Source organism: Bubalus bubalis, chromosome 2, assembly GCF_019923935.1.
Source record: "Bubalus bubalis isolate 160015118507 breed Murrah chromosome 2, NDDB_SH_1, whole genome shotgun sequence".
NCBI lineage: Eukaryota > Metazoa > Chordata > Mammalia > Artiodactyla > Bovidae > Bubalus > Bubalus bubalis.
In genome coordinates this window covers 167,225,068-167,244,085 of record NC_059158.1, presented here as the reverse complement: position 1 = coordinate 167,244,085, position 19,018 = coordinate 167,225,068, and the positions used below count along the sequence as shown (strand labels likewise).

Here is a 19,018-nt window from a genome sequence, read left to right as displayed (position 1 = left end):
GCGCCTGGACTAGTAATTTAGGGCCAGATCCTGGCGGGTTTGATAGACTGTGGTGAGTCATTTGGATTCATTCTAAGTGTGATGGGAATTCCATTAAGAAGGTTAGCATGTGTGCCAGGACCACCCAACATGCCTACCAAGTTTCCTGTTGCAGAAACATGGAGTTCTTCTGTATGGAGTTCTTCTTTTGACAGAGCCAATCAGCTGGGATCTCTTAGATAGGAACTAAAGCCACCTGTGACCTAGATTGGTTTTCCTACATTCATTCCCAGCATCACCCAGGGGTGCATTCAGGAGATTTCCTCTCCAGTCTTGCCATTGCAGCCTACTGCTCAGGCCCCTGGGATGCCCACTGGCCAAACGGGGCCCTTTGAATATTATGACTACAGTTTGGTCTCAGTTCCAGGCCAATCTGGATGCTCAGCCGCCTACCTGGTGATTGTTGACATATTCCTTGTAAGACATACCTCTCTAGTTTCTTTAAAGCCAGATCCCAATTCTTCTGTATAGAATGGCATTATTAACGCATATATATTATATATATATATATGGAGTCTAAAAGCCTGGCAGGCTACAGCCTGTGGGGTCACAAAGAGTCAGACACAACTGAGCAACTAACACACACACACACACATACGGAATCTAGAAAGATGGTATTGATGAACTTGTTTGCAGGGTAATAATGGAGATGCTTGGGCAAACTCTGAGAGATCGTGAGGGACAGGGAGGCCTGGCATGCTGCAGTCCATGGGGTTGCAAAGAGTCAGTCATGGCTGAGTGACTGAACAATAACAACAACAATGGAGTTGCAGACATAGAAAACAGACTTGTGGACACAGTGGGGGAAGGAGAGAGAGTAGAATGAATTGCGAGGGTGGCATTGAAACATATGCATTGCTATATGTAAAATAGTTAGTAGGAATTTGCTATATGACATAGGAAGCTCAAACTCAGTGTTCTGTGATAACCTAGAGGGGTGGGATGGGAAATTAAGAGGGAGAGGACATATGTATACCTATGGCTGACTCATGTTGATGTGTGGCAGAAACCAACACAACATTGTATAATGCAATTACCCTCCAATTAAAAATAATTAACAAAAAAATAAAATAAACCAAGAGAGATCATCCAACATCTCCCCCCTGCTCCTGCCAAAAAAAAAAAAAGGAATGGCAAAAGCCCTTCCTTCTGAGGTAGGAGCTTTGATATAAGCCTCCAACAAGCATACCAACTGTAAATAACTAACCCAGTTTTTATATACCTCGATTCTGTTGTTTTGTTTTGGAATCCATGTCACCTGACATGACCCATTCCCATATTGGCCCTATTAGTACTTGTACTTATTTCAGCACTCTTTTTATCTTAAGTGGTTTTTAGATTATGAGATCCAAATTTAGACTCACTGGTATCACTTGGCTGCCAGCTGACTGGCCCTGAGTGGAAATCTGTATGTTTTAGGAAGTGCAGTATTAGTTCATTTTAATCCTTTAATCTTTTGTATGCTAGAGACTAGTCTGCTCCAACTCCTACGTTTCAGAGCATTCTTTCTGTGACATTTAAAACCTATCATGGAAACATATGGCACCAGTCAGGTAGCATGAGTTAGGACTGACTTTTATTGCTTTCTTTAAATCGGATTTTACCTACTTCCTGGAAAATGTTGGCCGAGGTAACTTTTCATGATGTTTGGATATGCTGTGTGCTTTAAGGTGTTAATTCTGTGATCATTCTTATTTGGAGTTGCTCTGGACAGCTGGCTGTAGTAGTTTCATAGGGACGTGTGAACGGGTTGATGAAACCCTAATAGATGGGTAGCTGGGGTGGGTGGTGGTGGAAGAGTGATCTTCATGATACGAGTTCCTGCAGCTATAAGGATTTAGTTGGGAAGTAGAAGCTATAAAAATATCCATTTATGAATGAACCACTTTAAAACTCCCATTGTGTATTATCTCACTATCATTAATACCAAGTTTCCCTAGTGGTTCAGTGATAAAGAATCCACTGCCAATGCAGGAGAGATGGGTTCAATCCCTGAGTTGGGAAGATTCCTTGGAGAAGGAAATGGCAGCCCACTCCAGTATTTTTGCCTGGGAAATCCCATGGACAGAGGAGCCTGGTGGGCTACAGTGCATCAGGTCGCAGGGAGTCAGGCATGACTGAAGCAACTAAACAACAACACAGTTAAGTGAATTTTTTCTCTCTCTAAATGGATTTGTAGAAGTCTGAGTTATAATCACATTACAAATAACTAAGGAAGGGAGGCTGGTAGAGTCCGTACAGTCGGACACAGTTTAGTGACTGAATAACAATGATCATTAAACCAGGGACTGTGCCTCCATCATTATATTCAACATTGAAAACGTACATTTTGCAAAAGGTGCAGGATTTCATGAAGTCAATGAAAGTGGTTAAAGAGGGCCAGGATTCACAAGTAGTCATGATAAGATCTAGCAGAATTAGATGAGTCAATGGTTGAAGAAACAAATCAAAGATAATTATTTTCCTAGTACTTTTAATGCACATGGTAAAGCGATCAGATTAAGAGAGGCCCTCGGGGAAACTAGTGAAGCCTTTGACTGTTTTTAAAGAAATGATCCTTTATATGATTCTTCTATGAAAACCAAACAAGAAATCAAAGATGAAACATGAAGGATAAATAATCCAAAAAATGAGCGCTCAATCACAGTCTGTTCATTTGCTAGTAGATGCAAATGAGGCTTTTTTGATAAGCATAGAATAAAAGAGCTCTTTCTCATATATTTTAGTTAGAATATGTCCAATATTTTAGTTTTCCGATATAAAATTCCATTCAACCTCTCCCTCACCTTTTTTTTTTTCTTAACTATGAAAATCAGGTCCCTGTGTTAAATAGATTTTACTTTTGAAAATGACCTTATTCTGGTACCAGTTAGGTTCAGCTGGTAATGGCATCATACATATTCCTTTTCAGGGTGTGGTAGAAGACAGTCATGGGAAGCCCATTTTTTTTGCTCCCTGCATTTTGCTCCGTAGAAACTGGAGTTTCTTATTGTTTCAGAGCTGCGAGGCCAGTTGTTAAACAAGCAGGTGGCAAAGCTCCAGGGATATTTCACTCCTGTGGGCCCAAGAAAGGCCACTGGTGCTCATGGGTTGTTTTCAAGAACTCACTGGAACAGTGATGTTAGCCAACTTTGTAGCAAACACAAGTAAGTTGCCGATTTCTCACAGGGCCCCCATCAAAATTCCTCCTGGCCCTGAGCGCTGGATATGAACCAGTCCTGAAGACAGCTGCATCAAGAGGACCCTCCAAAGAAGTTTGTCTGACAACAAATAGCTATTCATGAAGAGCTTGCTACTTACTAGTCAATAACATTTTAGATCTTAAAGGGATTATCTCATGTCCAATTCCCATGTCAGCTCAACTGTGTGTTTCCTGAAGGAGGAGAGTTTGAGCAGATTTTTTTTTTTTCCTAAGAAAGAAATATGATATGATGAAGTGCTAGCATGAGATTGAGGTAGATAGGGATATAATCCAAGGGGAAGGAAATGGAAATAAAAGTGAATTTTCTTGGCTTTGAAGAGAATTACCAAGAATCAAAATTTGGGCGGTAGAGTTCTAAGCGTTATTGTGATGGCATTTCTGTACCCATCATGTCAGTGTGATTGTGCCCCATTAGGTCTTTATTTGTTTTAATTAATTTTTTTATTGACATATAGTTGCTATACAATATTAAGTTATAGATGTACAATATAGTGATTCATAATTTTTAAAGGTTATCTCCATTTTAGTTATTATAAAATATTGGCCATGTTCCCTGTGTGGTATAATATATCTTTGCAGCTTGTTTTCTACCTAGTACTTTCTACCTCTTACTATCCTGCCCTTTCCCCTCCCCCCTTCCCTGTCCCCACTGCTAACCATTAGTTTGTTCTCTAGATCTGTGAGTCTGCTTTATTTTTGTTATATTCACTAGTTTGTTGCATTTTTAAGATTTTTAGGGAGCACTTCGTTAGTAGCATGTGGGGCATAATCTTGTAGGAAAACCAGTTAGGCAAGTGATCTGGTTCTGATCTGCTCACATATGTATGCATGGGTGCCCCTTTGTGTCCAGCTCTTTGCGACCCTATAAACCATAGCCTGCTAGGCTCCTCTGTCCATGGAATTTTCCAGGCAAGAATACTGGAGTGGGTTGCTTTTTCCTACTTCAGGGGATCTTCCTGGCCCAGGGATCGAACCTGCATCTCCTGCATCTCCTACATTAGCAGGCAGATTCTTTAGACGACTGAGCCATCAGGGTGTCCCTCACATATGTACAGATGAGCATAAGAACTTGATGACTCCAACACTGAACTTATACCACTTATATCTTAAAACACTTATAACACAACACTCATGAGTTATAACACTGAATTTATAAGTTGACTATAGATCATTCTCACACAGAGATGATGATGCCACGATGCCAACACCATGGTCTGCTGCCTCAGCTCCTTTTCTGGATTCATAACATCCTCCTTTGTTCTCTCCTTTCTCCAGTCTTTATATGTTAGGTTTGTGGAGTCCAATTTTAAAAATCCATATTTTAAAACTTGAATCTTTGTCACATTTCTGTAGTGATCCCTTGTTATCACCAAAGGAGCACACACTTTAATTAGTGCAATAAAAGCAAGAGCAAAATATTATTTAGAAAATTTGGTGTGGGGAAAAAATAATAAAACTTGTTTTCAAGTGGGGTAAAAATGATACTGGATTGTGTACTGTTAAAAGTTATCCATGCTTCCTTTGCAAAGTTATGTCAAGGGTTTTCATTTTAGTACTAGTATTTGTGGCTTATATATTGTACAACATTGAGATAAATGAGTTTTGAAGCTCTGACTACTAAGTGACTGGTTCAAAGATTTCTATATTAAGTAGGATATCTTAAATGTCCTGAGGTTCATTGTTGGTATTGCCAAAGAAGAAAAAATAGTTTTGGTATTACTAAAGAGAAACTCAATTCAGAAGTCAGAGTTTTTGTGAATGGGGGATTTATGTAAGGTCCTTTTTGATGACATTTAAAATTGATTTGAAATTATTATGAGGATAATGAATAATTCCAAATGGAATATAACTTATAGAAACCAAGAGAGAAAGACCACAAAGAGGTTGATACCTTGGCCATCGGAAATCGAACGTACTATAATGTTTTGGATCATTGGTGCTAGGGAGGGAGAGAAAGCAGATGGTATCTTTTGAAAGTCATGCTCTCTGAATGGCTCATTTCATTGTCATGCTAGCATTCAAAGTGGGGGAACCACCAGGATCTGAGATATGGCTCTTTGGCACTTCTCATGGATTTTCTTTGTCATATTTTTGTCATAAATGTGCTTAGTAGCCTTCCCAGGAGCCTTCATACAGAACCTTGCATAATTTCAGGACTGAAGAAACCACAATATGGTATAAAAAGAAAAACCCTAAAAATGTAGTCATTTGAATAAAAAGGAGCCGAAAATAGACTGGTATGGGGAATATTTAGAGAATGGTGAATTTAAAACTAACAAGACCCTCCAGTGTAAGCGCCTCAGCCATGTGGTCTTCGAAGCTTCTTTATTCCTTACGCTATCATCATCCCTTGCCTTTGAAGATATTGTCTCTTTCCCCCTTTTATCTTTCCATTCAGAAAATTTCTGTGCCTTCTTTACTACAAACACATTTAAAGGAAGATAAAGACAAAGAATGTTCTGAAGGTAGTCTTGTTCTCTTCTGGGTGATCAAAATAGCATTATAATATTCCATAAGAATAAAAATAACCTATTTATATTTGGGCAGACCACTTGTTAGCTATTCCTGATTCCTTGCATTTGAAAGGTGCTTTTGGTTTGTAGGGTTGTTACTGTGAGCTAATTTTTTTTTTTAATTTTATTGAAGAATAGTTGATTGGCAAGGTTGTATTAATTTCTACTGTACAGCAAAGTGATTCAGTATATACACACACACACATTCTTTTCCTTTTTTTTTCTGGTCACACTGTGCAGCTTGCAGGATCTTCATTCCCTGACTAGGGATCAAACCCAGGCCCCCTGCAGTGGAAGAATGGAGTCCTAACCACTGGACTACCAGGGAATTCCCTATATATTCTTTTCTGCATTATGGTTTATCACGGGATATCAAATATAGTTCCCTGTGCTAAATAGCAGGACCTTGTTTATCCATTCTGTATATAGTAGTTTGCATCTGCTGCTGCTGCTAAGTCGCTTCAGTCGTGTCCGACTCTGCATGACCCCATAGATGGCAGTCCACCAGGCTCCCCCGTCCCTGGGATTCTCCAGGCAAGAACACTGGAGTGGGTTGCCATTTCCTTCTCCAATGCATGAAAGTGAAAAGTGAAAGTGAAGTCACTCAGTCGTGTCCAACTCTTAGCGACCCCATGGACTGCAGCCTACCAGGCTCCTCCATCCACGAGATTTTCCAGGCAAGCGTACTGGAGTGGGGTGCCATCTTTCTAACTCCTGATCCATCCCTCCCTCACCCCCCAGTTTGGCTTTTATGTGCAGTCCCTTTTGTATTCTTAAAAGCTTCCCACATAGCTCAGTTGGTAAAGCATATGCCTGCAATGCAGGAGACCTGGGTTCAATTCCTGGGTCAGGAAGTTCCCCTGGAAAAGGAAATGGCAATCTACTCCAGTATTCTTCCCTGGAGAATCCCATGGACATAGGAACCTGGTAGGCTACAGTTCATGGGATCGCAAGAGTCGGACATGACTTAGCACTATCTTTCTTTTGTATTCTTACTCCTGATTTACAGTGAAATATGTGGTTTACTGACTTCACATTAGATTGAGTCAACAAATTAGTCTTAGAGACTAAAATCTGACCATCGCTTGTTTCTGTCACTTTGCGGGGCACAGCTAAACCCATGTATGTATTGTCTGTGGTTGCTTTCCAGCTGTGGCAACAGAATTGAAGTCTTGCAACAGAAATTGTAGGTAGACCAGGTAGGTAAAATTTACATTGTAGTGTTTTGCTCCTTATCTTGTTTTTACATTTCTATGGTCTCATGCCTTTTTAAATGGTTATATTACAGGAGACATGAGTTATGTATCTTCAGTTATTAGTACACTATGACAGACATAATGGCTTCCCAAAGAATTCTGGGCATTGATTCTGAGTCATAGGATGCTACATTCAGATGGTAATAGTGCATTTTTCTACCATGAAGAGCAAGGTTTTTAAAAATTTTGCTAATCAGTCAAACCAAAGTTAAACCTGTGTTGTTCTGGAAAATGATTCCCAGTTGTTGGAAGAGCGTGAGCCTTAGGGAGCCTTCTAATTGTATTGAGAGTGCTTCTGTAGTAAGCAAGAATTGTATGGATCTAGGACTGTAGATCAGCCCTATATACAGATCAGTCATTTTTGCCCACCGTTACATGCTTTTTGGATAATCAGAATGAAGTGCCTGTACAAGCCAGTAATCAGGGGTCTTTGCTTAAACTAATGATAAACCTTAATATTCCTGTAGTTTACGAAGGAAAGCAATGTCACTTGGCAACCTCTCTTATTTGTGACCATGTTTATGGCTCTATCATGATTTCCAAGTTACCTTAATGAAACAGTCATTTAAGTTCCAAGGCTGACAACTTAGAACTTCACTAGATCAAAAACCACTTCTTTGGGCAAATTCCTTGGCTTGGAGAATTTCAGATTTATTGAAATACCTGTATAATCTTAGTTCTGTTCAAATTTTTGAACTTGTTATCATCTGCAGTTAGGATTCTTGGTGGGAAGAAGGAGGTTCTTTGAAACCTCAACTGACCTTTATTTAGTGTAAATTTAGATGAGAAGCAAAGCTTTATCACTGTAATTGACAGTTGACCAGTGTGGAGAAAGTGGCTGGGAAGAGTTACATAAGCATAGTATCAGAGATAAAATGGATAATTTTCAAGTATACCTCTGGGTAGACTTAATAAAACCCACAACCACCTGATCACCACTCCTTAGGACTGTTTCATACAGATAATGGTGTAAATAGCACCCCCTGTGGTTGTAATGTCAAAACCTCAGGTTCAACAAAAGCTAAATTTAATACGCAGCGTGCATGTGTACTAAGTCACTTCCATCCTGCCTGACTCTTTGCAACCCTACGGACCATAGCCCACCAGGCTTTGAAAGCATTCCAAAGCAATTATGCTGTTGTAGTTAACTTATCTGGAGAGTTGGGTTTGATTGCCCTGCTTTGCTCGTTAAAAGCAATAGTTAATTGGAATTGTCTGTACGTTTGCATTCCTGTCTACAGCCAGTGAGATGTTGTAGCTTGATAGAGAACGCAGCTTGATGTCTAAGTTTAGCTTCACATCGCGAGCCAGCAGTGAAACCTAGAAGTGTTGGTTTTCATGGAAGCAGCGTGGAAAACCTCAGCACTTCCCAAATCTCCACGGCAAGGCACATGTGTGAGTCTACTGCTGGGAGGTGGGTAGAGGTGCAGGATTAGATTTCACAATGTTACTTTCACAAGACTGGCCTTAACCTTGTACACATTGGCTTCCAAGGTTTCTAGTGATGGTTAACACCCTGGACTTCAGACAGCTTCGATGGCGAGTTTTCAGGCTTTGTTCTTGCAATATCTTTTCAACAAAAGAATTGTTAGGTGTCTGATAATAGTACAGAATTCAGTGATTAAAAAAAACCACTCAGTTCCTCACTGGCTTCATCGGAAGGTGGGAAGAAGAGGGTATATGCGGGATTAACCATTGAGCCATGTGGATGTAGGCACTTAAGCGGGGTTCCTTCCTACGTGCCCAGATCTCTACCAGCTGTGTACTTGTTCATCTTTCACAGAGGGGTGAGGGTTTTCCTCTGACGTAGAGACATTCCAGATGGATAAGAGTGTAAATGCCAGGTTACATTTTTAGGGGCTTACTAATGGAGCCACAGCAGATTAAGAAGGGAAAAAAAGGATGACTGCTTATCTTTGTAGGGAAGTGTGCACCGGACACCATTAGATTTGCTGTTCCTGAGATTCTCTGCTACTGACATTTTATAAACTGACTGGGTATTTCAACTTGCTCCAAGGAATAGAGAGATTCTAAATGCTACCTTTTGTTGAAATAATATTTCAGATAACATTTTCATAAAGCCACTTATGGAATCTTGGTTTTAAAGTTAACTTTTACTTTTGTCTTTAGGGCACAAGACAACAAAACAAGCAATGTAGAAATAAAACAAGCAAAATGAACTCCAAATTTCATTTATGCACCTAACGGAGAAGACTTTTGTTTGGAGGGTGGGCTGATTCTGTGAGTGACTTTTCTCTTGTCTAAGCCTGTGTACGAGTTCTAACAGATCTCTGGAAGACAAAACATCTCAGTGTGTTTTCATGGCTTCATGATTCATGGCATATTTACATTTTATTGTGACGTTCGAGTCTCTATAGAGTTTTCACTAGCGTAAAGAAAATGGCATGTTTTAAATTAGATTTAAAAAGTGGTTTTTATTTGCCTTCACATGAATTTTGAAAATTGTTAAGTTTTGGTGTTATTTTTCATTCACTTTTAAAATACATATGAAAATTTCTCTCTGCTCTGTTTGTAATGAGCTATTCTCTGCTCACATGATCTTCATTCAGCCTTAGTAGAGGAAATAAATTTCCCTGCACATCAGCATTTTACTACATTATAAGAAGAGGTTGTAGAGTTTTGGAATGCGGCTTGCTTCAGCTGCTGTTTGGTGGGTTAATGGTTCGGAATGTTTGCCAGCTGCCATGCTTTGCTGGCGATGTCAAACCTTTGTAATTTCAGACTCAAGAACCCAGTACTCATTTGCCCCTTTATTACATGCAGGTACCATGTTTAGAAGCTCATTTGTTCCAGACCTCCATAAAAGTTTGCTCTGAACAAGGTATTTTGCTTTGTGGAAAGAACTTTTCCATTTACCAGCATTTCGTTTGTAAAAATACAGTAATTTTATCTCACATTTATAAATGAGCATTTAGGTTTCCATACTACATGAGTGCCTAATGAATATTACTTACTAGTTGTGACTTTGTGCTTTGAGCCTTGTGTAATATTTTTTTCCCCTGAAACAGGCAGTTTTGGATATTAGAGCTTATTTTTACATGATCCCCCACTGGGCCTCTGTGAGTCATCTTCTGGGCACAAACAGAAGTGAATGTATAATTGCACAGCCTCTCTTATTCTGCAATTATTGGCTACAATAATTTGTAATGTGTGTTGAGCATTTTTGCTTCAGGGATTTATAAAAACGTCTTCAAGATAATCCCTGTGTCTATCAGAAGAGTTGCAAAAATTCCACTTCCTTGGACATTTTAGGCGTCTTTGATTGGACTGTGTCCTCTCTGGCAGTGTCCTCAGCAGCCCTTCTGGGGCTGTTGCCATTTACATCTGGTGCTTTAACTTCCCTTCCCTGCCACCATTGCCTTTTTGATTACTCCTATAAAATGTTATGCTCTTTCTATTTCGTTTCCATATTTCTGGGAGTTTGTAACTTATATACATAAAGATATCTTAGAAAATATGCATATCATTGCAGCCTTTTGGAAGCCAAGAAAGGGATCAAAGTCATAGTCTGAGTCATTGTAATTATTTCTATATTAATCAAGGTTTAACCTCATAAGGTAAAATTTCTGCCCATCTAAATATTCACATTTAAACATTCAGACTTCACAGTCTTCCAGTATACCCAGCAGTATCTTGAGAAAATATTTAGGCTAAAAATAATATATTCTGTTTAATATTTTGAAATAATATATGATATTGTCATTAATTTTCTTTTTTAATTTTAAATGTACTCATCCTGGGTGGTTGGTCATAGTGGTAGACTAATGGTAGAGTTGGTTTTTCTAGCAATGTAAAATATTTTTACTTTTGTCTGTATTTCTTCAATTATTATTTAAAACTATTTGTACAGTAATAAACCGTTTCATTTATATGACCTTTATCCACCAATGCCATGAAGGTAAAAATAAAACACCTTTCATACATGAACCAGGAAAACTAAAGGATGGTTTTCTGAAGTCAAATCAAGTCTATAAATGATTAGGGAAGAAATTTTGCTCTCTCCACTCTTCATTTTATCTCTGTACATTCATTTTCTTTCAAAAATTAAAGCAGCAAATAATAGTTTGGACACATGGCATGCCACATTGTAAATTTTTGACTACAAATGATATTAGGAATTTAGGAATAAAAAACAGATATGATACCCTCAAAGTATATTTTTGTGTTCAATTAATTTTTTATCAACTTTTCCATCCCCCAATACATTTCTTTAGTTTATCTCTGTATATTATTTTGTCTGATATGTCATCATAATATTTTTTGAATAGCAAAGTTCAGGGGCAAATGCTTTTTTTCAAGGAATGGGGATGGGGGAGGGGGCTTGGAATTTTTAACATAGTCTTTTCCAAAGTGTGTTTTACAGGATGTTAGAGTCATTAGTGTGAAATAAAATCTACATATTTTTTGATCAGAAGTTTAGGAAACACAAGGTTAAACAAAATGTGAAGGTTCTAATGTCAAGAGGGAGATACTGCTTAAGTGTCATTGGCCACAGAACCTTCTTTCTCTTGGAGCGCCTGTTCTGTAGAACATGTTTTGGAACTGCTGGCTTTTTGCATATCCAGGACTAGGTCTGCAGAAGTGATGCTAACCATTATGTGCTAGGACTTCTCACTCTGTATATTGTAGGTCCCCAAATGTTGTATTACTTGGAGTCATTGTCATGACTCCATTCATTGTAACACTTTATAAACAATCAAATGTGTACTTCTTATACCTGCCTTTCATCATTGAAAATAAGGATACAGTCCTCCAGACCTCTCTTTGGCTACATGTGGTTTCCTTCTCTGAAGACTATTAAGGAGAGAAACCGTCATATCTTTTTTCTTTTAAATATATTTGTTATTTTTTTGTCACACTGTACAGGGTATGCAGCATCTTTGTTTCCCAACCAGGGGTAGAACCCATGCCCCCTGCAGTAGGAACATAAAATCTTAACCATCTTTTTTTAAAATTATAACATTTTTGATTAGAAGAGTTCTGTTCCAGAGCATTGAAGCTTCTACAGACCTTTTCGCTTCCTACTTTAGCAAACTTATATACATAAGCCAACCCTTTTAATGATGACTCTGGGCAGCAAAGATCAATAAAAAGCCTTCTCGGAACCATTATATCTTAAAGGAGTCAATTTGGTGCTTCCTTGTAATTCTATCGGAGTTGTGGTTTGGACCATTGAGTCAATTCACATTGCTGTTGTAATGTATCAGTAAAGGTATAATTGATCAATAAAATCATCTGATTTCAAAACTACCTTTTTTCACTAATATTCTAAAGGTGGAATATATTGTTTTGTTTATTCATCATGAAACCTCTAAGTGTGAAACACTTGCAGACACCTTTTTGGATGTGGAGACATTGACCTTGTTGTAGGGTTAATGTTTACAAACAGTCCTTGGAAAGTTTTGGGCAACCATGATTCACTGACAAGGAATGCATATTCAGGGCTGTTTCACCACCTTCCATGGAGCATGTGTTTTGATTTCATTGAGATCATCAATGCCAGATTTTAACATCAGAACTTTCTCAGAAAGATGAAGCTGGTGATTACCTTGGCTTGTACCTGAGACACGTGGGTATAGGATAAATGATTTCTTAATGATAGTTCAGGACAGCCAAATCTTTTATCTTCCTGAATTTTTTTATTGGCTCTCATTAATTGGCTGCTCCTGATGTTGTGGGCTTGTGTTCAGTTAAAGCTGGAGCATTTTAGAATGAAGTCTCTCCTTTGATATGGACCGTTCAAAGTAAATACCATGAGGTCTGTGAATGGATGGCGTGTTTTAAAGAGGTTTTGCCAACTGCTGGTGTCTTGAGAATATAACAAACTAGACTTTTAGAGATTGAAGTCCTCCCTTCTCCTCTTCCAGGTGCATAGGTGATGATGGGATGGGGAGATCCATGCCCTTAGGGATCGTTAATTGTGGATTCGTGTTGTAATTCTCAAAGGCAAGAATCTGAACAGTGGTTATTGGTATGGGGCCAATAATAGTGATGAGTATCAATATCAATGCTGAGAAGTATTTATGGGTGGCTCTGAGTGATAGATAGGTAGAAGGGATTAGGGGAAAGAGCAGGGGGGAAGTTGGGAGGAGAAGGGGGTAAAGTTGGGAGGAAAGTATGGGAAATGAAGGGACAGAGTGCCTCCCGGTAGCTGCATCCAGTGTCAGCCAGGGCTTGTGCTACCCAAGTTCAACTTGAGAAGGCTTTTTGGATTATTTTGATTGGTGAAGCCAGTATCTTATACCGTAAATGGGGAACATACGCTCAAGCTAGAGAATTGTAAAGGTCACCTTTGTATTTTAGAGTTTTCTGTAGACAGATAATTAACACAATGATAGCTCTCTATTTGAGCCCTTCAGATCTGTTCTCGACAACCAGAATAAGGCACATAAACTCAGCTCTGTTTATATGTAAACTGTGTAATATCTTAAAGCTAACGTCATTGTTTGCCCCTTCTCAAAGTACAGCCTGTTTTGATCTACGTAGGGAATATTTTTGAAAAGTGGATGTCTAAGAATGTAAACAGTTGGGAGGGGAGATGCAGCTGTTTATGATTTACTTTTTCATCTTCTGTTCTTTTGTGGCTTTTTATGTCAGAGGACTTCTCTTTACCTATTCTAGTGTATGGCTTATGGCTCTATAAGTATACTTTTTTTGGTTTTTATTTTGGCTTTCTAAATAAAGGATGGAAGGGACTGACGGAAAAGTTGTCAGATAAAAATAGCCCCAAGCCCACTAGAGCTTGAGCTGCAAGCATTGGGCCAGAAGAGCTACGATCCTAGAGTGAAAAGGGTTTCTATTTTATGGGGCCAGTAAATGTCAGGCCTCACTCTTTACCCTAGGGCTCTGTTTGTGTTTGTTTGTCAGAATCTATTAGTCACACCCAGTTGCTTGCATCTACCACCGTCTAGACTCTCCAGGGAATGAGAGAGTTCATATTTACTGTTTTTCCAGGAGGGCATGAATTAAGGGATGAAGAGGTGCTTTTATGATGACAATCTCTTTTGCAAACTATTTTCCAGAAGTGAAGGCATTTCCGATATCCAGGTGCCTATTATGTTAAATGTTGTTCTAGCTGATTTCATATAGATTTATCAGAATGGCATTTCACTATGTAATTTCTCATTACCCTTTGTAAACACGAAGCTTACTCTTCATTTCCTTTTATAAAAATAACTTGGTATGTTCTAGTGGCCTCTATTTAGATGAAGGGTTTGACAGCACTTCCACCCATTCTTTTTATAGCATTGTCTATACATTCGTGATCAAGAGCATGGCTTTGAATCCAAATTGCCTCACTTACTATCTTTGAGATCTGGAGGAATTTACTCATTCTTTTTGAACCTCAGTTTACTCATTTTTAAACAGAGATAGTAGAACAATCTTAGGGTGGCTGTGAGGATTAAATGAAATAATGCATATTAAAACCCCTAATATAGTGCCTGACATGGAGCAAACGCTGGCTATGTTGTTGATGAATTCTCTAAATTACTGTGATGTGTTCATGGGTGTTAGTGGATTTGGTAATTTTATATACCACATCTTTACCCTAGGAATAGTTTGCTTAAATACTTGAGGAGGAAGGAAAAGACAGGAGTTTGTATTATTTGAAATCAGTTATAATTGAGATTAAAATTTCTTTATTTTCTTAGCCATATTTAACTTGTAGCATTAAAAAATTGATTGAGATTTTAATTTTATTTAGCAAAAGAGGATAATACTTTTAAAAGGTTAACAAACCCTGACTTTACTCACTGCCAAATGTGAGGCAAATCTCAGAAAACTTAATAACCCATTTCTTCTTTGGCTGAAATTGCCCTTAATTAAGTCTTTTGGACCTTAGAATATGTGTATGAGTACTTATGATTTTCCTATAGATACTTTTTTAGATAATACAGTTATTGAGTGCCAATTATGTATTAAACACTGATAAGTCAAGCTGAGAGTTGCCGAGAAGAAACCTCAAAAACTATTAAGGAAAAGATATTAGTCAAATGAAGCTTTTTCACAGTCTTAGGAAATTAAACTTCATGGAATATATGGAATATGGTGTGAACTTACCATGCATAGGTGTAGTTTTTCCTTTCAACTAGTAAAGCGTAAAGTGCTTTATACTCACCAAGGACAATCAATTTTAATAATGGATCAGCTTTTAAATTTTAAGTTCAAAACAACTTAGGAAGTGCCTTCATGTTGCTGCTGCTGCTGCTAAGTTGCTTCAGTCGTGTCCGACTCCGTGTGACCCACAGACGGCAGCCCAGCAGGCTCCACCGTCCCTGGGATCCTCCAGGCAAGAGCACTGGAGTGGGTTGCCATTTCCTTCTCTGGTGCCTTCAATCCCCGTGTTAAAACAGCTGTAACTTGGGAAATATTCCTAATTTGAGACTAGTGGTGTCATATGATAAGTGTAAATGTTGGAGTTTCCATGACGACATTTTTTGAGATAGTCCCCTCTGCAGACATGTCTGCGGCATGACCAAGAGCAGAGAGCTTCAGTGTCAGGTGCTTTTCTTCCCCTTTTGTTCCTCTTCTGTCCCCCTCCCATTATGGTTTCTGGTGGCTTCTAGCTACTGGATAGAATGAATGAATTGTTCTGTAATTGGCTCAATTGTCAGAGTCTGTGTCACATGTTATATAGTGACCCTCTCATTTAAGCCTTGCTACAGGCTAGTGACTTAGGTGCTTTTAATGCATTTTACCAGAAACTCACTGATGCTGTTTGAGGTTGTTCAAGTTCCTGCATCCCTGATAGGTGGCACTGGGGGCGCTAAAGTCTTCCACAGTGTAGTGTCCACATGGGTCCAACAGCAGTTTCCCTTCCTGTTGTCTCCCAGAGATCTTGGCAAAATACGTTCTCTGTCCCAAATGGTTGGGGTAAAAACTTGTGTGAAAGGCACGGCATATGAACTGCCGTGCGTGGTGGAATTAGCTCTTGGAGGCTATCTCTGGCCACCTCATCATTTCCCTGCTATTTCCTCAAGGCACTAGAAATCTATGCTTGCCTTGCCTGGGCTTCTGTTCCAGACCAGTAAACTTGTACCTCCTGGTCAGAGCACATGGTTCAGCCCAGGGAATGAAGCTGCCATCTAATAATGAAGGCGTTGCATTCCTGTGAAACTTCATGGATAGGGAAATGGAATCTGATAACTGACTACCTGATAAATCAGACTGATGGCCATATATTTGACTCAGGGCTGTTTGCCTTTCTGTAGAAATGGGGATCAATTTCCTACTGCCTGTTGACCTGAATGGAAATTATTAGCACACACAGACTATCTTTTTGTGCTTATTTTTCAGTTTTTCCCAAATGTTGATTCCTTTAAGTTATGGTGGCTTTGCCTTGTCCCCTGATAGTATCCAATGTGCTACTTCTGGGTTGTCCTCTGCACACATCGATTGTTCTAGGGATGAGATTCCAGCATGTGGAATCATCCTTGTTCTTCAGAGAGATTTTGGAGGATGAATTAATACTCACGGAGAAGTTCAGTTCAGTCGGTCATTCGTGTCTGACTCATTGTGACCTCATGAATCGCAGCATGCCAGGCCTCCCTGTCCATCACCAACTCCCGGAGTTTACCCAAACTCCTGTCCATCAAGTCGGTGGTGTCATCCAGCCATCTCATCCTCTGTTGTCTCCTTCTCCTCCTGCCCCCAATCCCTCACAGCATCAGGGTCTTTTTCAATGAGTCAACTCTTCGCATGAGGTGGCCAAAGTATTGGAGTTTCAGCTTCAGCATCAGTCCTTCCAATAAACACCCAGGATTGATCTCCTTTAGGATGGACTGGTTGGATCTCCTTGCAGTTCAAGGGATTCTCAAGAGTCTTCTCCAACACCACAGTTCAAAAGCATCAATTCTTCGGCGCTCAGCTTTCTTCACAGTCCAACTCTCACATCCATACATGACCACTGGAAAAACCATAGCCTTGGCCAGACGGACCTTTCTTGGCAAAGTAATGTCTCTGCTTTTGAATATGCTATTTAGGTTGGTCATAACTTTCCTTCCAAGGAGTAAGCGTCTTTTAATTTCCTGGCTGCAGTCACCATCTGCAGTGATTTTGGAGCCCCCAAAAATAAAGTCTGATACTGTTTCCACTGTTTCCCTTCTATCTGCCATGAAGTGATGGGACTGGATGCCATGATCTTAGTTTTCTGAATGTTGAACTTTAAGCCAACTTTTCCACTCTCCACTTTTACTTTCATCAAGAGGCTCTTTAGTTCCTCTTCACTTTCTGCCATAAGGGTGGTGTCATCTGCATATCTGAGGTTATTGATATTTCTCCCGGCAATCTTGATTCCAGCTTGTGTTTCTTCCAGTCCAGCGTTTCTCATGATGTACTCTGCATATAAGTTAAATAAGCAGGGTGACAATATACAGCCTTGACGAACTCCTTTTCCTATTTGGAACCAGTCTGTTGGTCCATGTCCAGTTCTAACTGTTGCTTCCTGACCTGCATACAGGTTTCTCAAGAGGCAGGTCAGGTGGTCTGGTATTCCCATCTCTTTCCGAATTTTCCACAGTTTATTGTGATCCACACAGTCAAAGGCTTTGGCATAGTCAATAAAGCAGAAATAGATGTTTTTCTGGAACTCTCTTGCTTTTTCCATGATCCAGCAGATGTTGGCAATTTGATCTCTGGTTCCTCTGTCTTTTCTAAAACCAGCTTGAACATCTGGAAGTTCACGTATTGCTGAAGCCTGGCTTGGAGAATTTTGAGCATTACACTGGTAGTGTGTGAGATGAGTGCAATTGTGCGGTAGTTTGAGCATTCTTTGGCATTGCCTTTCTTTGGGATTGGAATGAAAACTGACCTTTTCCAGTCCTGTGGCCACTGCTGAGTTTTCCAAATTTGCTGGCATATTGAGTGCAGCACTTTCACAGCATCATCTTTCAGGATTTGAAATAGCTCAACTGGAATTCCATCACCTTCACTAGCTTTGTTCGTAGTGATGCTTCCTAAGGCCCACTTGACTTCACATTCCAGGGTGTCTGGCTCTAGGTGAGTGATCACACCATCGTGAGTATCTTGGTCTTGAAGCTCTTTTTTGTACAGTTCTTCTGTGTATTCTTGCCACCTCTTCTTAATATCTTCTGCTTCTGTTAGGTCCATACCATTTCTGTCCTTTATCGAGCCCATCTTTGCATGAAATGTTCCCTTGGTATCTCAAATTTTCTTACGGGGAAAGTAGAAGCATATTTTGATTCAGTGTGTAATCCTCGATGGCTCAGTGGTAAAGACTCCAGTTGCCAATGTAGGAGATGGGGGTTGGATTCCTACGTTGAGAAGATCCCCTGGAGAAGCAAATGGCAACTCACTCCAGTATTCTTGCCTAGGAAATCCTGTGGACAGAGGAACCTGGCGGGCTACAGTCCATGGGGTCGCAAAAGAGTCAGACGCAACGTAACGACTTGACCAGTATCACCACTCCTTTGCTCGTTGAAGTGTTGTCCTCTGATCAGTGGCCCTGGCATCACCTGGGAGCTGGTTAGGAATGCAGAATCTGGGGCCTGCCCCACTCTAAACCTAGAGATTCAGAATCTGCATTGTTAACAGATCTTCAGGAGACCCTAAGCACGTTAAAGTGAGACAAGCACTGCTTCATTTTCTCTCTTTGTGATTTATTTTCTCGGTACTCTTCTCTAGTATGCCTCAACAGTGGAGGCCAAAGTCGGCCATGGTACTGCAAAAGCAGAAATATTTTTAGCGAAGTATTCTTCTATCTCAGTTCCTATTCATACCCATGATGTTAAAAGATTTCAAACTAAATTGCTGTGTAATCTTCAGTTACAACAAATGTATAGTCTTCAGAGGCTTTAGAGGAGGTCTTTTTCTGCTCCGTATTGATGTCCATCACCTAAAGAAACCCCCTGCTTGTAGCTGAGTGACTGGGCTGCCACGGAGTTTGTTTTGCATGTATATATACGGAATACTATCCTATCTTCTTTTTCTATTTTGCTTTTCTGAAGAGTTGGGCTGTTGAGAGTTCA

General features: G+C 39.6%; 1 protein-coding gene across 2 annotated transcripts in view; it reads left to right on the top strand.

The window, feature by feature from the left end:
- Positions 1 to 19,018, top strand: part of IRS1 (insulin receptor substrate 1) — a 64,312-nt gene that overhangs the window by 30,438 nt on the left and 14,856 nt on the right. The window contains exon 2 of one of the 2 annotated variants that reach the window (XR_006548972.2): positions 9,141 to 9,251. The exons of the other annotated variant lie outside the window; for it this stretch is intronic. The gene's annotated coding sequence lies outside the window, so the exon portion shown is untranslated. The remainder of the gene's footprint in view (positions 1 to 9,140; positions 9,252 to 19,018) is intronic. 2 annotated transcript variants of the gene reach the window in all.